Consider the following 21,065-nt stretch of genomic DNA (forward strand, 5'->3'; position numbering starts at 1 on the left):
ATACAAATCATTACAGCAACATTAAAGACAAGATGCTTCTTAAAATTAAATGCAAACAATTTAGAATGTTTGAAGGAATTCTAAACCAACAAATGCTTACACTAGTGAAATATTTTATTCAAACAAAAAGACCAAATCACCAAAGTTTATATTTCAGAAGTCCCTAGTCCTTAAGAGTTATACACAAAAGCTGGGGGGATAGCTCATTGGTACAGTACCTGCTTAGCACGCTCAAGATCCTGTTCAATGACAGCATCAAAAATAAGTTATACACAGAGAAGTATTCATACATCTGAAATTTTAAGGAGATGGATCGTTTTAATTTATATTAGAATAGGTGCTGATTTTATGTATTATTCCCTTCATAATCACTACAGATGGAAAATGTATAAGCTTTTTACTGCAATCTAATGCAACAAATACTCCTAAGATTATAAATAACACAGGGCAGATCTGATTTTGTTTAAATTCTGGTACAATGTCTATTTTCCACATGTCATCTGTTAAGCTTTAGGGGAGGGACCCAGCAATCGAACTCAGGACCTTGTACTTGCCAGGAAAGGCACTTACGCTGATGAGTTATATCCCGGCCCTTAAGGTTTAAAAATCTCTCAACTGTACTGTTTGCTCTTGATTCTCAACATACAGCTGGCTAAAAACTGCAAGCATTCCCCATACCACAGCCAGATTGTTGGGATACCTAAAAATTTCCTCCTTCAGAGTAGTCTGCCACTCTTAATCTCAGTCTGCTGCAAAGTCTCAGGACATGAGCAAAATGCAAATTTCCTACTAGAACATAACATAAATGGCCTAGAGTTTTAACTGCCAAAGGGTCCTTGTTCCCAACTGAAACTTCCTGAGCCTGGTTTTCCCCTCTGCTTTTTTTTTTAATCAACATTGTAGTTTTCAGAGTTCCAACTAGAATCTCTCATCAAGCTAAGCTTACAACATTATAAGGCTGTTTTCCCAGCCAGCATCGCCAAACTTTTCCAAACTCCTACCAACCAGTTCCAAAAGCTTTTGAACCACACGGTCAGACAGCATTTCAGCAACAACCCCATTTCTCTGGTACCAAAATCTGTCTCAATCACTTTCCTTATTACTGAGACAAAATCCCCAAAACCTACAACTTAAAGGAAGAAACGTTTATTTTGGCTCACATTTTTTAGTCCATAGTTGTTTAGCATGATGGAAGGGTCTGGGTAAAGCTGATCATGCCATGGCAGTCAGGAAGCAGAATCAAGGAAGGATCAGGAAGGGAATCAGACCTTTCCAGGTCATGCCCACAGTGACACATCTCTTCCAATCAGACCTCACCTCCCAACAGAAAGCCAGGTATGATCTGATCTAATCTAATCTAATCATCCAAACACAGGAGACTTGAGGTGTCATTTTAGACCTATTCCATAACACTTAACATGCTTGTATTTAAGTGTCCAATTGCTTCCATGTTTAAAAACCAAGACATACACATACACACACACACCTCAACACTCTATTCACCTGCGGAAATCAACTCCCCTTGCTACTTATTCCTGCTCAGATCTATCATCTCTGAATATTCTTGCTTCTTGCATTTACCTTTTTCAACCCTAATATACCTTATTAGAAAGAGGGTGTGTTACTGTTGTACTGTTATTACCATAGTGACAACAGCAACAATCACAACTGGCAAATTACTATTGGCTAGCTACAGTAATATGCACTTGCTAAATATCCCAGGAAATACATTATCCCCATTTTAAAAGTGAGAAAAACAAAGCACAGAGCAGTTAAGGAACTTGTCTAAGATCATAGGAACATTTAATAGCAAGCTTATAACCAATTACATAATTTTTACTTAGAGGAAAAAAAGAAAATGAAAAATTTACAACTTAAGAGCTATAAAATCATTTAAAAATCCCACTGATTTACAGCTGATACAAGATTATTTATATAAGCAGATTACTCTCAGTCCGTCCAGAGTGGTTTTTTAGTGATATTTACTAAGCAACTGACAATATTCTGTAAAAACCACTTTGGGGGGGGGGGGACTTAAGGGGGCTCTGTAGTAATGACTAAAGCTGTATGTACCGTATTTTTTAAACCAGAGAGAAACACATACGTGGGCATGGGTACCTTTTTGTAATTACTAAAAACTAGGAAAAAAAAAAAACAAACAAGTAAACTGAGGAAGAATAAACAAACTACATAATACATCCATATAATGAAGTGTTACATACATACAAAAAGGTATTTACTTTGCTGTGGTGCAAGTCTGTAATCCCAACACTCTCAGAGGCTGAGGAAGGACAAGTGCAAGCTCAATTCCCACCTAGGCAACTCAGACCCTGTCTCAAAATATTTTAAAAAGGGCAATAGATACAGTTCAGTACAACTGGCTTCAATACCCCGTATTCCCAAAAAAACAACAAAAAAAGAATTACATCCAAAACAAGGATAAATCTCAAACTGCATTACGTTAAGTAAAAGGCAACAGTCTCCATATTCATATTTATAGCTGCATAATCCATAACAGCTATATTATGGAAGCAGCCAAAATGCTCACCAATAGATGAATAAATAAAAGAAATGTGGTGTATATGCAATGGAGTAGTACTTAGCCATTAAGAATAAATGAAGTCATTTGTAGGAAAATGGGTGGCTCTTGAGATCATAATGCCAAGTAAAATAAATACAGACCCAAAATACAAATAACTTATACAGCAAAATGACCATGTTAAGAAACAGGGAAGTAGACAATGTAGAGACAGGAAAGGGGATAGATAAGGGGCAGGCAAGGAGAGTAAAAATGATCAAGATGATAAATATATACATCAAATTCCCAAGCTAAATGTAAACACTACGTATCATAAACATATACTAATAAAAAAATAAAAACACACTGGCCTCAAAAGAGCACATAACACATGACTCCACTTATATGGAATTCTGAAACTTAAAAACAGTAAGAGACAACAGATTGCCCAAGACTGGGCTACCTAAAAGCGCCATGAGAAAGTTTTAAAATAATGAAACTTTTATTTACCTTGATTATAGTAGTGTTTACACAACTATGTATTTTTGTTTTGTTTGTTTTTTGCGACAGGGTCTTGCTATGCAGATCAGGTTGGCCTTGAGCTCACTTTGAGCCCAGGATGATCTCAAACAACCATCCTCTTGTCTCAAACCTCACAAATGGTAGAATTACAGGCATGTGCACCCAGCACAACTGTGTATTTTGAAAAGCAGCTGTGCTGTACTCAAGAAGGGTAAGTTTTACTTTCAAAAAGTTTTTAACCATAGATGTGACAGAATCTTAACTGCTGATACTATCATCGGATGTTGCTTTAAACAACCAAGGCAAGAACACTAAACTTGTCTGTTTCCAAGTTTGAAAACCCCCATTAACATTTTGCCAGCTGGGCATGGTGCCACATGCCTGTAATCTCAGCATCCTAGAGCCTGAGGCAAAAGGATCACCATGAGTTAGAGGCTACACAGTTCAAGGCCATCTTGCACTCAAGGTAAGACCCCGCCTCAAAAAAACAAAAACAAGCTTTTTGCCTAGAAACCTAAACAGTATCTGTATATAAATCAAAAATTCACACACAAAAAAATTACCTACTTAGGTCTTGGTAGCGTTAGAAGAAAATAACATTAGTCAGGGGAGAATAAAAACCTAAGTAAAAAATAGTAACTGATCTTTCCCAGAATCATAATGGCCAACGCATGATGTTCCTCTCCCAATTTTTGTTCCAAAAACCAAAATCTTTACTTCAAAAAAGCTCCAAGAGACTACAACTTTTAGATCTTAAAGCATATGCCTAAAATTCTTTAAGTGCTTTCACTTATCAAGGCAGTATAGCGAAAGGTACTCAGACTTAGAATCTCAATTTACCCAGACTGGTTATCTCATTTTACCTCAATTTCTTCATCAATAAAACTGGAATAACTGTACCTAAATCTGAGGATAACTGTAGACACGTAAATGAGCTAATACATGTAAATCTCTCGGAGAAGTACCAGGCATTAGGTAACATAAATTAATAATAATAATCACCAACTGTGACCTTAAACCATTTATATTTTGTGAATAGTTCTGTTCTCTTAAGGTTGGTGGCCTAAACTTAACAGTATAAAGATAGAATCTATACTATACCATATTCCTCATATTTTACCAGCACTGCACCAAATTTCTTTGGGGAGGAAAATAGTTTAGACATTATCTTTTTCACACAAAAAACTCTGAAGCCCAACTAAGTTGTGTAAGTAGCCCAAAGATGACAGTAATGTGAAGGCAGACTCAACAGAAGGATCTAGTGTTCTGAAAGTCCCTAAAACTTACTTCTCTCCAAAATTGTTAGCCTTCCATCAACTCTGTCCCTCTTGAAAAAAGATATATACATGATGTACCCCCCCAAAAAATTAAAATCCTCCAACTGAATCATTCTAAAAATTCATTTTAAGTTATGGATTTACTTTATGCACAACTGTGCATATCTTTTTTTTTTTTTTTTTTTTTTTTTTTTGGTACCAGGGATCAAATTCACAACCTTGCATATGCCAGGCAGGCACTTGTGCCACTAAGCTAAATCCCCAGCCCTTTGTGTATGTCTATTTTCTACAATAATAAAAAAGGTAAAACCCAAAGCTAAAGGAAGGTAAATGTGGTGTCACATCCCTATAATCCCAGCATTCTGGAGGCTAAGGCAGAAGGGTAAAATTCTAGGCCAGCCTGGGCTATAAAGTGAGTTTAGGGCCAGCCTGGACTATATGGTGAGATCCTGTTCTCATAAAGACCTTCCCCCCTCCCCAAAAAAAAGCTTATGGAAGACAAATCTAGCTGACTGGGTTCCTGAACATTTGGCAAGGTGGGAATGGTATGACACACCTGTCTCAACTACGCAGGAAGCTGAGGCTGGAGGATCACCTTAGCCCAGGTATTTAAGACCAGCCTAGGCAACATAAGCAAGACTGTCTCAAAAATGGGAGCGGGGGGCCAAAACTACAAGAGGACAAAAGTTTTTAGCTGAGGTATAGCATACATACCCCTCTCCAAAAACAAAGTGAGAAGGCATACATCCCAATGACTGTCACAGTAAACTAAATACAACCACAAAATCAACAAACCAGATCAAGACATAAAAAAAGATAAAGAACACTACTAGAACCCCTATAATCTCCCTTGTAATCATCACCAATGACAATCATTCTGACTTCCATTCCCATGTTTTAATTTTGTCTATTTCTTAAACTATAGAAATAGAATCATACAGTATGTTCTCTTCTGTATTGATTCTTACACTTTTTTCTTCTTGCAAATAAAATAAATTTAAGAAAAGTTCTAACAACACTATCAAAAACTCAAATTCAAGCCATAAATTACTCTCAAGGCAAACTATTTCTCAAGCAATGAAAAATCCAAGATAGTAATTTATTTAAAGGCAAATAGTTGATAACTCCTCTACCCTCAACAAATTTTCTAAGAAATTTTCAGTCATTTTTAGTAGAAGAAAATAAAGAGACCTGTAAATGTCAAGCAATATATTAGTCTCTGATGAATAAAATTTTAATAGCTTTTTTAACAGGAATACATGGGGGGAAAGTGGAAGTCACAGAAAGATTTCAGACCACAATTCTCTTAAAACCGTATTTTTTAATTATGCCCTGGCACAAAAGAGTCAAAGCAAACCTGACAAGATGTTCAACAGCTATTTACGCAACACTTACTAAATTTGGTCTTAAGTTGTGTTATTCTCCAGATTTTTTGAAATATTTCAATGTTGCAAACTTAAGAAAATGAACCAAGGATGTAGAATTCGGAGACAAGAGGCTAGGTTTTATAGATTTCTAAAATGGATTTTTACAAGCCTTTTATTCTTTACTATATAATTCCCAACTTAAAAAAAAAATACTAGTACCTAATTTCATAGCCTCAACTACTCCAACTTTAATCTTAACTCTTCAAAAGAAAGTAAAAGCAGATAATCACAAATATCTTAACAGAGAAATTTAACTTTTTGAATGTGTCAACCATTTTACACACATCAGCATTCAAGGGCACTATAAACACACAGTAAACAGCAAAAGCTAACAAACTCTAATCACTTGAATCTCTAAAGCATACATTACACAGATCTGCCTATATACTACTGGTTAAATATATAAACTTAGAATGGCTCAGCTTCCTCCTATACAATAAAGCCAAAACTCCAATGAGACTGTATTGTCTTGTAAAAACTACGAAAATATTCTCCAACTCATATCACATGTACAGAATGGTCATCACCTCTAAGGTGCAGAACACCACTTAGTATTCAAATACACACACACACACACACACACACACACACACACACACGCACACACACGACTACAGAATTTGCTCAAATCCATCAGAACTAAAAGTTTACGCTGTACCCTGTGCTAACAGAATTCAGAGAGCCTAGTTTTTTAAGGTGTTGTTCCTAATTCAAAATGAGCAGGAAGAAAAAAGAAAAAACAGCAAAAAACTTCTTTTGTATTTGCAATCAAAACCCAGACTGGCAAGGCTGGGCATGGTGGTACACATCTGTAATCCCAGTACTTGGAAGGCTGAAGCAGGAGGATTACCATTAGTTCCAGGCCAGCCTGGGCCACATAGTGAGTTCAAGGTGTAACTGAAGTATATAGGGAAACACTGCCTCCAAAACAAAAAACAAAAAGACTGTCTTCATTCAGAGCACAACTTACAAGGAGAAAGTTCAAATCAGCTTTCCTGCCCTATTACTCCCATACTATTTCCTACAGTTGCCACTCTGTTTAGAGATTGAAGGCAGTTAATTACCTACTTTCTCAGTGGTAACTATGACATAACCCTTTATAAGATACTCAATAAAAAAATAAAACTTTAGCCAGACATGGTGGCACACACCTGTAATCCCAGTACCAGAAGGTTAAGACAGGAGGGTAACTGACTTCAGGGACAGTCTAGGCTACATAATCAATTCAATGACAGGCTAAACTATATAGCAAGACCTTGTCTCAAAAATCTAAAACAAACAAACAAAAGAGAAACCAAGAAGCTCCACTGAAAAAACGGAAGATACGCGAACTTTATTTTTAATTCTCATCCTTGTTAATTTTCTTGATTTATAATTTGTAAAGTATACAATAATCATTGTCTATAATATATTGTTTGTAAATTAAGTACCTTACAACTAAGGATTAACAAGGTACTCAAAATTTCTTTACAGACAGGATGAGCAACCAAAAAGTTTAGAAAACACTGGTCTCGAGTACTCCCTTGTCACCTAACTCATTTTTACCTGACCCTAACTTTGTAAAACCAAGTTAGCCAGGGACTTAGCTCGGGGTATAAGACCTGGCCTGGCAAGCTCGAGGTCGAAAGTTCAATTCCTGGTACAAAAAAAAAAGTTGGAGCTGGGGATTTAGCTCAGCGGCATAAGCACCTGACTTGCAAGCAGGCAGTCGTGAGTTCGATCCCTGGTACCGATAAAAATGAGAAAGACAAAAAAAAAAAAAAGTTAAACTGTAATGATAAATCCTGAAAAAAAACTATCCCAAATAATCCAAACTATTTTAGATTTTCCAGAACAAGCTGAAGTTGGTAAATTACAGCCAGACATGGCAGTACACACCTATAATACTAGAATTTGAGAGGCTAAAGCAGGAGTATTCCAAGTCTGAGGACAGTCTGTGCTACAAAGGGAGTTCCAGGCTAGTAGGGACCAAAGTGAGACCTTGATTTAAAAAAAAAAGTGGTAAATCACTAAAAAGAATGTATGAAATTTTCTAGACACAGCACAATTATAATCCCAGCTACCTAGTAGGCTGAGGCAGGAGGATTACAAGTTAGCCAGCGTGGACAACTTAGCAAGATCTTATGATAAATAAGCAAATAAATTTTTTAAAATATTATGATTATGTCAGGATGCTAGTACATTCCTATAATCCCAGCATTCTAAAAGGAAGGAAGGTCGCTATGAAGTTGAGCCCAGCCTGGGCTATATGAGTAAGTTCAAGGCCAACCTGAACTGCATAGTGAGACCTTGTCAAAAATATAAAATAAAATATTAAGATTTAAAAATACAATGTTTACTTTTTAAATTATAGTAAAAGACACATCACCATTATATTCCCCTCAATACATTCCTCCTAGCTTGAAACACACTTATCCCATCATTTTTGCCATTTTCTGAAGCAGTTCTGAAAGTTCACTTTCTTTAGTGTCTTTACCTGCTCTCTCATGGCTGCCTGTATGTCCTGAATCAATTCAAAGCATTTATCTTTCACAGTCATTTTGACTTTAGGTGAGAGTCAGAAGTTGCACAGAGCCAGATCCAGTGAATAAGGTGGATAAGAAGGACACATTATGGTATTTTTATGAACCTATCTTTCTGTTCAATGGCACTCAGCAGCAGCAGGTCTTTTTCATCACTCTTCAAAGACACACTCATGAAAGAGGACTTCCGCAACTGCTTCAAAACGGGGGCAACAATGATGGGATAAATGTGAAGCAAGAGGGAGTATTCTGAAAAGGATTAAAGGCAATTTGTCTTTCACTGTAAGAAAACTTTTTAAACAATCACTGTACATTTTGATCACACACTATATAAAAATATATATACACACACATATACATATATACATGGAGTTGGACATTAATATGCTGTTCATAGGAGTTTAGCTTTTGTTTTGTTTTGTTTTTTAGATAGGGTCTTGCTATGCAATTCAGGATGGTTTTGAGCTCACTAGCCCAGGCTGGTCTCAAACTCCAGTGATCCTTCCTGCTTCAGCCTCCTGCAGGCTAGAATTATAGGTGTGCCCATACCTAGCTGTTCATCAACTTAAACATCCAGTCTACTATAGGATACCTTTAAATCACATGGACAGGGTACAAGCATAGCTCAATGATAGTGTGCTTATTTACCATGTGTATGGCTCTGGATTCAATCACAGGCACAAAATAAAAAACCTTCCACTTTCACCTAATAGGCCCACTTTTAAGCATTTATCCTAATAATGTTACAATGACATAAACATGTTCAAACAAGTTCATCAAAGCACTATTTAAAGAAAAAAACTTTTAAAGAAAAGACAGCCAGAGATGCAGCTCAGTGGCACAATGCCTGCCTGGCAGGTGCAAAGTCCCGAGTTTGATTCCTGGTACCAAAAAAAGGAAAAAAATTGGCAGTGTACACTGACAACAGGAAATTGCTGTAAACTATGATGCATCCACATTACAGAACACTATAATACCACTGAGAATACCAATTTCACACTGAAACTGTTTTAAGTACTTCAATGGAAAGTATATAAAGGGAATAAACACAAAATATTACTATCTTAAAAGACTCCATCAAAGTACTATTTAAAGTTCAGGCTGACCTTGAACTCAGTACCGATCCTCCTGCCTCAGTCTCCCAAGTGCTAGGATTACAGGTGAGAACCACCATGTCCAGCCTCCTATTTCATCGTGTCTTTAGTCAATTCTTTACAATTTTGTGATACTTTATCAATATATTTACTTTAAAATTATAATAGAAACTGGAAGTAATGGTGAATGCCTATAATACCACCACTCTAGGAGGCTGAGGTAGGAAGATGGTAAATTCAAGTCCAGCCTGGGGGACTTAGTGACACCCTATCTTAAAATTTAAAAAAAAGCGGGGGGGGGGGGGGGATGGATGTAGCTCAGTGTAAAGGCCCTGGGTTCAATCCCCAGTACTGCCAAAATATAAAATAAAATGTATATGCTTATAAATTTCCTTATGTCTTGCCAGATTAACAATCTATGAATAATTTAGACAACTAAATGAACTTTCATTTCTCTTCTGCAGTTAAATTACAAAAGCATTAGTTACTGAAGAAATCAGATTTCAATCCCAGAGAACTGAAATCAGCTTACTATCTTCTCTTGTAACAGGAATCATCCTAAGCACTGTGTGAAGACTCAAACATGCACAATAATAGATCTAAACCTGGATACACCTAAAGTGATGCTCTGTAGTAAGTACGAAGACAATACCTTTGTGGTTGCCAAGTACTCTATCTTTCACTGTTTCCTTTTGTTCTGCTAGTTTTGGTACTGTGGATTGAACAGAGCTTTCTGTACTAAAGTGGGGCTTTTATTTCTTGAGATAAGGTTTCCTAACCACTAAATTGCCCAACCTGGGCTCAAACTTGTAATCCTCCTTCTCGAGTCTCTCAAATTGCTGGGATTACAGGTGTGTGCACACACACATAGCCAAGTACTCTATTTTATGAGAACAGAGTGCTTAGGATATTAGCATAAAAAAACCAGAAGTAATAAATAGCATAAATTTATCTGATTGTTCTGTTCATTAAATCAACAATTTATAACATAACTCTGAAGTATTTCACCAGTAACAGAATAGTCTTAATGTAACTCAAGCACACATTTTTTTTTCTTTCCATTGTTTTATACCTTACTTTCTTTCTCTGTTTTCTTGCACTATTAGAAATTAAACAGAGATCAGGGCCTCCTGCACACTGGGCAAGTACACTGCCAATGAACTACACAGCCAGTCTTTTGTTTTGTTTTTGCCTTCCTCAAACAACAGTCTTTTTCCGAAGTCTTGTTAAATTGCTCAGGCTAGCCTCTCAAGCAGCTGGGATTACAGATGTGTATACCACAGCTTCCAGCTGTGCATTAATATTTCAGTCATTCTACCTGAATTGCCAAGATACCATATCCCTACACTGCTATCCTCAAACTTTACTTTGAAAAAATAATTCAGAGTAAGAAAAGATAATTCTTACATTGTATTCCAGTGAACAAAACATATTAAAAAAAAAAAAAAATCAAGAGCCAGAGATGTATCACAGTGGCACAGCACCTACTTCACAAGTGTGATCGTGAGTTTGATTCCCAGTAGCAAAAAAAAAAAAAATTTTTTTTAAATCAGTAAGTTTACCAAATCAATAGTTACTTTTATCATAGCGAATGTACTAATATATTCTTTAATGCTTTTTAATGTAATCACAAAGCTGTGTGTGGTGGCGTATGCCTGTAATCCCAGCATTTAGGAGGCTGAGCCAGGGAGATTACCATAAATTCTAAGCCAGCCTGGGCTACATAGTGAGATCTTGTCCCAAAAAAAAACAAAAAATAAAATAAAACAAAATAAACCACATTGCTTTCATTGGCCTATGACACTACCACTTACCATTTAGAAAGTTCTAAAACTTCATGCAGAATATACTATTCCTGTTCCTATTACCTTTCAACACAGCTCCAACATAAGAAAATGGGTGAAATATAGCAAGTGCAAGACCTTGGCACAAACATGAGACCTCCTAGATCCCTCTTTAGTTCCTACAACACTATGACTATTCCTATTAGTGGATGCAGGTGCTGAAAGGTTTCTCCAGACAGAACACAAAACCAAACGCCTTTTCTGTTGCTGTATCAGTGACATTAGGAAATTCTGCACAATGTACCAGGTTCCTCTGCTCCACAAGCCAACTCATTAAATAAAGGAGGGGTGGGGGTTCTAACACAATAGAATTTTAGGTCAATACCATCCTCTTACATATTTGTACTGTTTTTCATATATACCATTCCATTTGACCTGCCCTGACAGCCTGTGTAATAAGTAGAGAGGTTGCTTTTTCTCCTTTTACTCATGAAAGAATTGGAGCCCAGAGGGGTTACATGGCATGCTACAAACAAAAAGAAGAGCACAACCAAGGCTTCGACCCAAGGTATATTGGTCAACCCAATGTCATTCTAAAACAACTTTTGTTTTGAACATCTAATAGAAATACGAATTTAAAAGGTTTACTATGTTCCTAGATCCAGTTTAAAATTGAAGAATAATGCATGGTACCACTACCACAAAATTAAGATTAAAAGTAGGAATGGCAAATTAATAACTTTGGATAGCCTCTAAAATTACTAGGAATCCTAGTATAACACAATATGTATGTGATTTCCTATCCTGTCTTAAATTTAATATTTCACTTATTATAAAATTACATTTAAATTCACAACACAAAATTAAAGAACTGGGTGGTTTTTAAGAAACAACCTGCCACATAAATTGCACAAACGTCTCCCAAACCATTCTTAAGTCTTGTGGCTTCACACCAAATTATAAGTTCCTTATGTGAAACCCAACTTGATTTCAACACTAAGTGAATTACAACAGAATAAGCATGCTGTTTCTGCATAATAATTGCAACATGCACTCAATTTTTAGAGCACTTTTGAACAAAGTATAAAATCCATAAGCTAAAGCAAAACCCAAGAAAGTGTTTCTTTTAAATGAAAAATATTCACCTGTATAGGCAGAGATGTACAGAATCAAACTAAGCAGTTAATGAGCACAGGCCCTTAATGAGATGAGGAAAAGAAGCCCAGAGACGTTAAATGCCATTCCCAACAGTAATCAATGACACAAATGTAATCAGAATCTATGTCGCCTGCCAATCCAGAGCTTTCCATTATTCTGTACTACCTCTGCTTTTTAAAAATGTATTAAGAAAAAAAAAAGTCATCAGCTGGGCATATTGGCACACGCCTGCAATCTCAGCACTTGGAAGGCTGAGGCAGAAGGATCACTGTGAGTTTAAGGCTAACCTGGACTATGAAGTGGATTCAAGGCCAGTCTAAAATGCATAGCAAAACCCTGCCTCAAAAACACACACACAAAAAGGTATTAACACTCAAAAATCTTCAAAACACAGTAAGACTCAACAACTAAGAAACAGGATAGTGCTACCTCTGTAGAAAATCCATTCTCAGCCAAGCATGATACACTCGTTATAGAAGCTAAGAGGATCGCTGAGTTCAAGGCCAGCCTGACCTACATAGCAAGATCTTGTCTCAAAAAAATAAAAATAAAAAACAAATCTTTTGAAGAAACATCAAAGGTTACAAACAACAAGGACTGAAAACTGACTCTCCAATCTAATGCAAGGTATCAAGTAGCTTTTAATAACTAACACAGCTATCAACCACCATAACTGTTCTTTTTCCCATACCAGTGTTAATTCATTTACTCAAAAATCCGGCATAGAATGCCTGTGCAAGTACTGTGCTAAGTACTGGGGACACCAGTGAATATAAGAAACACAGGCTCTTGCTTTTGTGAACAACTGGATGCACCTCTCTAGAATTACCACTCTATGATATGACATAATTACCAAACTCCTTCACTATTTTACATAACTATTAACACTTTCTTACATCTCTTGTAACTCTCATCCCACTCCCCTCTGAAACATGAATACTTCCTTTGGGAATGCAAAACTCCAGATTATCACATGTGTTAACCAGGATTTACAATAGATTTTTAAACTGATTTTACCACTCTTTAGAGACTGGGGCAATTTTAAGAACTTTTCACAATTCACATTTAAGCTTACTGGTTCATAACTGATTTCAAATGACCGTTAACACATCCATCCCACCCTTTACTAGAAAATTCTTAAGACAGATGGTTTAAGAGCAACCACAATATTGGAATGCTGGGAAGCATCTTCAGAAGACTCTTTTGAAACCAGATGCAGATTTACTGTCTCTCCTTTGCTGTTTCTTCCCTCTGGATTCTTCAATGTACCTCTGGATATACCTCCAGGTAAGCAGGCATCTACTTTTATCAAGTATGTTTCTAATGGCTTGTGGAAAAATAACTTTTGGAAGCAAAAACTGTTTCCCCTCTACAAATCTGTTACATTTTGAAAGATGTTCAATTTGCAGTTTTGTATTTTCATGTTTCCCCTTCCCTACCTCTCAAACTCTTAAAAGAGCTATACATAATTAAAAGCAGCCTTAGAAGTAATTTAATTAACTCTCTGGAATAGCAAACCCAAAGCAGAAATTCACACTTCTGGAAGACCAGTCATTTCGACAGCTTTATAACCTAGACTTTCCCAGTGAGGCCCAAAAGAGTCACCATTTTAGGCAACACATATTTCTAATGACTGACCTTTAGGTAACCAATGAATTAAAGAATCTGGCATATAAACTGAGACAATAGTTAGATGGCTTGCCATTAACTACAAGTGGGGACTGCACCACTGTGCGGTGACAGAAACTGCTGTAGGTCACCTGAAGTGAGGGAAGCTAAGTTGAAAGAGACCTTTATACAGCCAATATAAAACTCTAGAATGCTCCAAATTTAGTTTAATGCCTGAAAGCTATCAACACACCTTACTTGGTTTCTAAGCAAAAACCGGTCATGTTTCTTGCCATACTGAAACAGTTCTGAATCGAAAAAGACAAGATCTCCATAACCTTTCCATGGACAAATCACATTTTACATTAAAAAAAAAAAAAAACCTGTAATTCAACAACAAGCTCTGATACACTTACTATGCACAATATGAGATATTAAGTTAAACCTCAATCAGAATATACACTTTTTATAGGAAAAGTAGATGTCAGAAAACATGTCAAGATACTAGAATAAGAATCTCGGATGGGTCTGAAGAAGACACCTGAACATAAATAACAGTAGTGCAAAATTTACAAGTAAGATTATCAGACTCCAGAAGGGCCTATTCAAGTGACTATAAAATCTACCCCATAATTTTGATATGTTTTCCAGCCCTATGTATAACCAACAATATAATCTTATTGGCCCAGTACTCCAACACCATTTCTACTCAAAAAAAAAAAAAAAACAAAAAAAAAAACACTGCATCTTTTGCGGAGCAGTTTGACCAGGGCTCCCTGTGGTCCCTCAACCGCCCCCAACTGTCCTTCCACCACAGTACTACCAGGTCAGGAGGATAAACTGCAGTCAAGCGCCACTCCTCCTTCCCACAAGGCCTGGGCCCGCACTGCTCGCCCTGGGCGCCAATGGTCCCCGACCTCCGGCCTCTAGCCACAGTAGACTGCCACAGACCCGATCGTGGCCGAAGGATGCACACCCACCTCCCAGGGATCCACTGGCATTGGCCCAGGCGCTCGAGAGGCAGCACCCCACACCCTGCGCCCCATCTCCCGTTCTCACCGGGTCCTGAAAGGCCGCTCAGGCCCGGGACCCCGCCTCCCCCGCGCCTAGGGTCAGGGCCGAGCCCGGCCGGAGCTCTCCCACTCTCTGCACCTCCCCCTGGCGGCCACGACGGCGGCCTCCAGGGCCGCCCCCTCTTTCTTGAAGGCCCCGAAAACCATCCCCAGCCCACGGCGGGCCACTGCCTTCTCAGAGTATGACAGCGGCCGCCCCAGGGCCGAGGGCGGCCCCTCCTCCAGCTCCTCCTCACCACCCGTAGCTACAGCGGGGGGCTTCTTACCGGGCGGCAGGACATGGCGAAGCCCGCCACGGCACGGCCTCCTCCGCCACCCCACCAGGCTTCCAGCCAGGGCCGGCGGGGGGCCAGCACTCGGCCGCTGGAGCGTCTTGTAAGGCTGCTCCTCGGCCGCTGCCGCCGCCTTTTCACAACCACAACAACATGGCGGCAGCGGCCACACAGAGCGCGCCCCCGATGGCGAGCCGGGCCGCGCGCGACGGCGCGCGCACACGCCACTGCGCACAGTCAGCAATCAGGCAAAGAAGGCAGCTACCGCGGATTTAGCGGGGGCGGGGCCGAGGCCTTAGGCCACGCCCCAGAATGTGGGCGTGGCCGAAGGCCGGGAGAATGAGCCAGGGTAGGGAGAGACTCCTCGAGAAACCCAGAAAAGGACTGAGTATATAGGTAATGTACAAGGAACAGTAGTGACATATCAGAAAAAATAAAAGTGGTCCTAAAGATTTTCAGGAGGCATCTTTTCCTAGCTCTACAGCCCTGAGCAGGATTCATTACACTTACTAGTAAATCTAGATCGAGTTGGAATAAAAATAATTTAATACACATGTAAATACAGTGTACTTGAAGTTATTCTCAGAATACAATTTCAAACTACCTCAACCTCAGTTCCTAATCAAAAGCACAATGGAGAAGGGAGTTTTAGAACAAAAACAAAATTGTAAACCTATTCACACTATCAACCAATAACAAATGCTGGCAGGCTTGTAGGGGAAAAGGAATCCTCCACTGTTGGGAGTGTAGACTTGGTACAACCTCTGTGGAAATCAGTGGTGAAGATTCCTCAAAAAACTAGGACTAAAGGTCCCATTCCATCCAGCTAGTCTCCTTTTGGATATTTTCCCAGCAGAATTAAAAACATCATACCACAGTGATATATATGCACCCATGTTTTTAGCAGCACAATTTGTAACAGATATACCTTGGAAACAACCTAAATGTCCAGCAACCTCGGAATGGATTTTAAAAAGATGCAGGGGGGCTGGGGGTTTAGCTCAGCGGCATAAGCGCCTGCCTTGAAAGTAGGCAGTCGTGAGTTCGATCCCCGGTACCGATAAAAAGGAAAAAGACCAAGGAAAAAAAAGATGCGATATTTTTATTCAATGGAGTACTAGTCAGTCATAAAGGAGGATAAACTGGAGACATTTACAGGTAAATGGATGCAACTTGAGACCATATTCACAAGTGAAATAAATCAGACTCCCATGTGTGAACATCATATTGTCTTTGTAGTATAAAAACCTGGAAGAGTAAATAAGATCTAAAATGTACAATAGATATTATCAAAGCAAAAAAGGAAGAAACCGCTCAAAAGGCAAGAACAATTGGGGTGGGGGAAAGAAGAAAAGAAAAAAAGGGAAAAATTATATATATTAATAGATAAATAGATAATTATACTGTTAATCTGTTAGTTCATCAATCTAATTTTTTTTTTTGAGACAAGGTCTAGCTATGCAGTTCAGACTAGCCTTCAACTCACTTTGTAGCCCAGGTAGGTCTCAAACTCGCAGCAATCCTCCTGCCTCAGCTTTCCAAGCTGTTAGTTCATCCAAAAAAATGGTTTGTGCTTTCAGTGTTTGATCTTTTTCATGACATTATCTTGTAATCTGAACAACTACTTTCAAAATAACAATACACAATATATTAACCATTGTGGGCCAGGGATATAGCTCAGCGACACAGCACCTGCCTGCTCGGCAACCACAAAGTTGTGAGTTCGATTCCCAGTACCAAAAAAAAAAAAAAAAATATATATATATATATATATATATATATATATATATAGAGAGAGAGAGAGAGAGAGGGAGAGAGAGAGAGATTAACCATTGTTAATCTCCTATTTTGGGGCGGGGGGGATACCAGTGATCAAACTCACAACCTCTCACTTGCCAGGCAGGAACTGTACCGACAAGCTATATCCATGGCCCAATTTCCTATTATTTTGTTTAGAGATTCTGTATTATTGTTTTAATTATTTTTTTGTTTAAAAAAGAAAGAAAAACCTATCCACACTAGCCTTCCACATTCTAAGACTGCATTACCTTTGCATTTTGACATTATGTCCTTCTCTTCTGTGGAAAATGGCTGAGAAAACAACTCAAATGAAATCTACCTTTGCATTTGTTGTATTTTTTCCACAATACTTTCTGAAATTATGTTTATTTTCAATAATTATTGTCTTTATAGCCCACTAGAATGTAAGCCCTACTTAAAGATCATGATCTTGTTTTATCACCATAACTCCCCCAACTAGAATTGTGCAAAACAAGTGGTAGGCTGTCAGATTTCCTGATTAATTTACAGATAACTGAATCTTTACAACAATTTTATTAGGTGTTTTGCTTTTGTCTCCATTTTACAGATAAAGAAAATGAAACCTGGAAGAAGCTGCACTTTGGGGAGGTACTGAGGATCGAACTGAGTCGGTGGCTGCGCCACTGAGCTAAATGCCTGGACCTAAACCGTACTTATTAAAACAAAATTCAAGTCGAAAGCCAGCAGACAAGAAAAACTGCTTACACTCACTAGGCTGGACTGCTCCAGTACATGGCCCTAAAATAAACTCTCAAGTAAATAGTGGTGCATGCCAGGAATCCCAGTACTCAGATTAGGAGGCCACTCTAGGCTACATAGATAGTGAGTTCAAGGCCTGCTAGGAATAGATAACAAGACTCTGTCAAAAAAAAAAAAAAAAAAAAAAGCCCTCAAGTAGGAAATTGCATTACAATTCAAAGTTAGGTTATTTACTCTCAGAAAAACTGGTGACTTCCTCCTTTCTGGTAGCTAATGCTATGCAGCTGATCGTGTCTATCTTTCTATCTTCGAGATTCCAGAAAACTCGAGTTAAATTTGAATCTCAGTGGTAGCCTCTCATTGGCCCTTAAGGTAGGCTCACCTTTCTTTATCTCTTTCTTGTGGTACTGAGTATCAAAACCTACACTTTCTTTGAGACAAGATCTCACTCTATAAATCAGGATGGATGAATTCCCTATGTGGGCCTGGAACTTGCAGCAATTCTCCTGCCTCACCATACCCAGTGAAACCTACCCTTTAATTTTTATGTTGCTGTCCTGATGTCTCCTTTCTATATATGATTATCACCTCTATAGAATAGGAAAAGAAATAGATTAGTTAAATGACTTAAACAATAAAACGTTTTTCCATGTTTCTCCCATTGTCCATACCTCCCATCAATCATCAATCCTCTGCCAGTAGAAGTTATTCTCTAGCCAGCTCTCAGAAAGGTGCTTTAATGGAATTCCACAGGTGAGTAGCCCTTGATTTGACTGATGTTAGCACCAAACTCCAAACTAATTAATGCCTAGGGAGGTGGACAAATGGCTCAACCAATGAGCATTTGACATCCACTCAACCAATTCCACAATTCCCAGATATCCATGAGGAGAATGCAAACAGCTTGGCATATCATGTTCACATTTTATCATGTTACGATAGGATTTCATCAAATATCACTGTTTGCCTCAATCTGGGTTAAAAGAAACTTCATCTGAATCCTCAATCAATTTTTTAAGACATTTGGAAGAACTTTTCTGTACCCATAAATTATAGAATTTGTGCCTACTTGTTCCTATAATGGCTAAAATGGATTGAAATGTTTCTTTTTTTTTTCTCTTTGCAATACTAGGAATTAACTAATAGACAGCTATGAACTATTATCCAGGCTGGCCTTGAAGTTGCAAGCCTTGTGCCTGAGCCTCACAAGAAGTTAAGATTACAGGCATGCACCACCACGTTGAGTTTTGCATTGAAACTTTTGATATGCACTGAGCAGTCAGATGTGATAGTAGGCTCAGACAGGCAGATTTCCATGAGTTTGAGACCAGCCCAGACTACATACTAAGTTCAAGACGAGCTTGCACTATAAAATGAGGCCATCTCACAAAAATAAACAAACAAAAAATCCCCTGAGCTACGTGTACATTTTGTGAAAGGTGCTATTATTCTCCATTTTATACATGAGGAGATGTAAAACTCAGGATTTGAGCACAATTGATCTGACTCCAAGGTCATATTTATAAACCTCATACTATACTTCATCCTAGGTTTGATTCCCGGCACTAAAAAACAAAACATAAACTCATTTCCGGAAGGGTTTAGGAAGACACAAAGGAAAGCTGGTCCGATTAAAGATTTAAATTCGAAGATTTGTTTTTTGATTTTTGTTTTTGTTTTTGTCTTTTTGAGACAGGGTCTCACTATGTGGTTCAGGCTTGCTTTGGGCTCACTTTGTAGCCCAGGCTGGTCTCGAACTGCAAGGATCCTCCTATTTCAGTCTCCCGAGTGCTAGGATTACAGGAGTTTGTTTTTGTTTTTTGAGTCAGGGTCTCACTGTGTATTGTAGTTCAGGCTAATTTTAAACTCCCAGCAATCCTCCTGCCTCAGCCCTCCAAATTCTGGTATTATAGGCACGTGCCAGCACATCTGGTTTTAACTTTGAATCTTAGTACTTCCACATACTTGGTTCTTCCTTTTTCTGTGCCTGAGTTTCTTCATTGCTCTGTGCCATCATTATCACAGCCTCTTGCTTCACAGAGGTATGTAAGAGTTCTTTGAGGTAATAGGTTTGAAGATGTTTTATGCCCTATAAAAAACCAAGACCAAAAGACCATGTCCTGTGACTGGCTGAAGACAAAGTCTTGATTTTGCATGGTGAGTCAAAGAAAGAGAAAACCAGGCTCAGTGCAGGCTTCTTTTGTTTGCCGTATTTCTTATAAGAGCAGCTCCTTCTGTCCTTCCAAACTTTTCCACCTGCTATCCTTTAAGCTTCATTCCCTTCTGTTATTTAGGTGAAAAATGTGCTTTCAACTGCTTAGAAGTAGACTCTTTGAAGTAACATAAGATAGATGGAGAGGCTGACTAACGAAGAGAAGCTCTCTAGAGTGACACAGGGCCCCAGAAGGCAGAGGTCCCTCAGTCCCCAGAAATGCAGGCTTCCCAAGACTAAGTCCTGCTGTTTAATGCTAAAAGTCATTTATTTCACTGAATGAATTGTGTGGCTTATCCCCACGCTTTCATAGAGAGGGAGCATCTCCTTTACTTTCCAGCCCAGCAACAGACAGGGTAACTATGACTTTCAGGCATTGAACAGCAACTTGTCCAGCAGTTGACAGCAACTAGAACTGAATCATATTTCTGTGATTCAAAATCTCCCACAATGTTCTAGACATGACACTGCACATATACTGCAGTTTGAAATTCAGTGTAGAGATAGGGGGCTGGGGATTTAGCTCAGCGGCATAAGTGCCTGCCTTGCAAGCCTGTGGTCGTGAGTTCAATCCCTGGTACCAGTAAAAATACAAAAAACAAAAAAAAAAAAAAAGAAATTCAGTATAGAGCAATGATTCTCAAAGTGTCAACAGGTCCCTGGGGCCCTTCAGACATTTGGAAAGTTCCACGTGGATCAAAACTATTTTCTTAATAATGCTCATAAATTATTTGCCCACCTGTTTTTGTTTTTGTTTTTGTTTTTTTACCACATTGACATTTACACTAATGGTAAAAGTAGTAAACTACTGGCATTCTGTCACAAATTAAAGCAATGTTCATTATCAGCATGCATTGGTAGTAAATAAATGTCAGTTTTACTTAAGAATATCATTTATTATCGCTTCTTGGCATTTTGCCTAAGATCAAGAGAGGAATGTCTTTTATACATCAGTAAAAAAAATTAATTTTATTAACTCCAGATCTTTGAGTAAAAGTCTCTTTACTATTCTTGAGAATAAAATGCAAGTTACATAAGACATACTTTTTTCACATTTTTACTGAGCTAAAATTCACAT

The 21,065-nt window shown here is 38.3% G+C and overlaps 1 protein-coding gene across 14 annotated transcripts in view; it reads right to left on the bottom strand.

Annotated features, from left to right (window-relative positions):
* Mtmr3 (myotubularin related protein 3) overlaps positions 1-15,468 on the bottom strand; it is a 132,441-nt gene extending 116,973 nt beyond the window's left edge. For 6 of the 14 annotated variants that reach the window (XM_063225963.1, XM_013141762.3, XM_063225959.1 and 3 more), the window contains exon 1: positions 15,250-15,467. The gene's annotated coding sequence lies outside the window, so the exon portion shown is untranslated. Of the gene's footprint in view, positions 1-15,249 lie in introns of all 14 variants that reach the window. The other 8 variants (XM_005007269.4, XM_005007268.4, XM_063225964.1 and 5 more) reach the window with 4 other exon arrangements.
* Positions 15,469-21,065: the final 5,597 nt, after the last annotated feature.

Source organism: Cavia porcellus, unplaced genomic scaffold, assembly GCF_034190915.1.
Source record: "Cavia porcellus strain 051 isolate PalLab524CR breed Dunkin Hartley unplaced genomic scaffold, mCavPor4.1 scaffold_16, whole genome shotgun sequence".
Classification (NCBI taxonomy): Eukaryota; Metazoa; Chordata; class Mammalia; order Rodentia; family Caviidae; genus Cavia; species Cavia porcellus.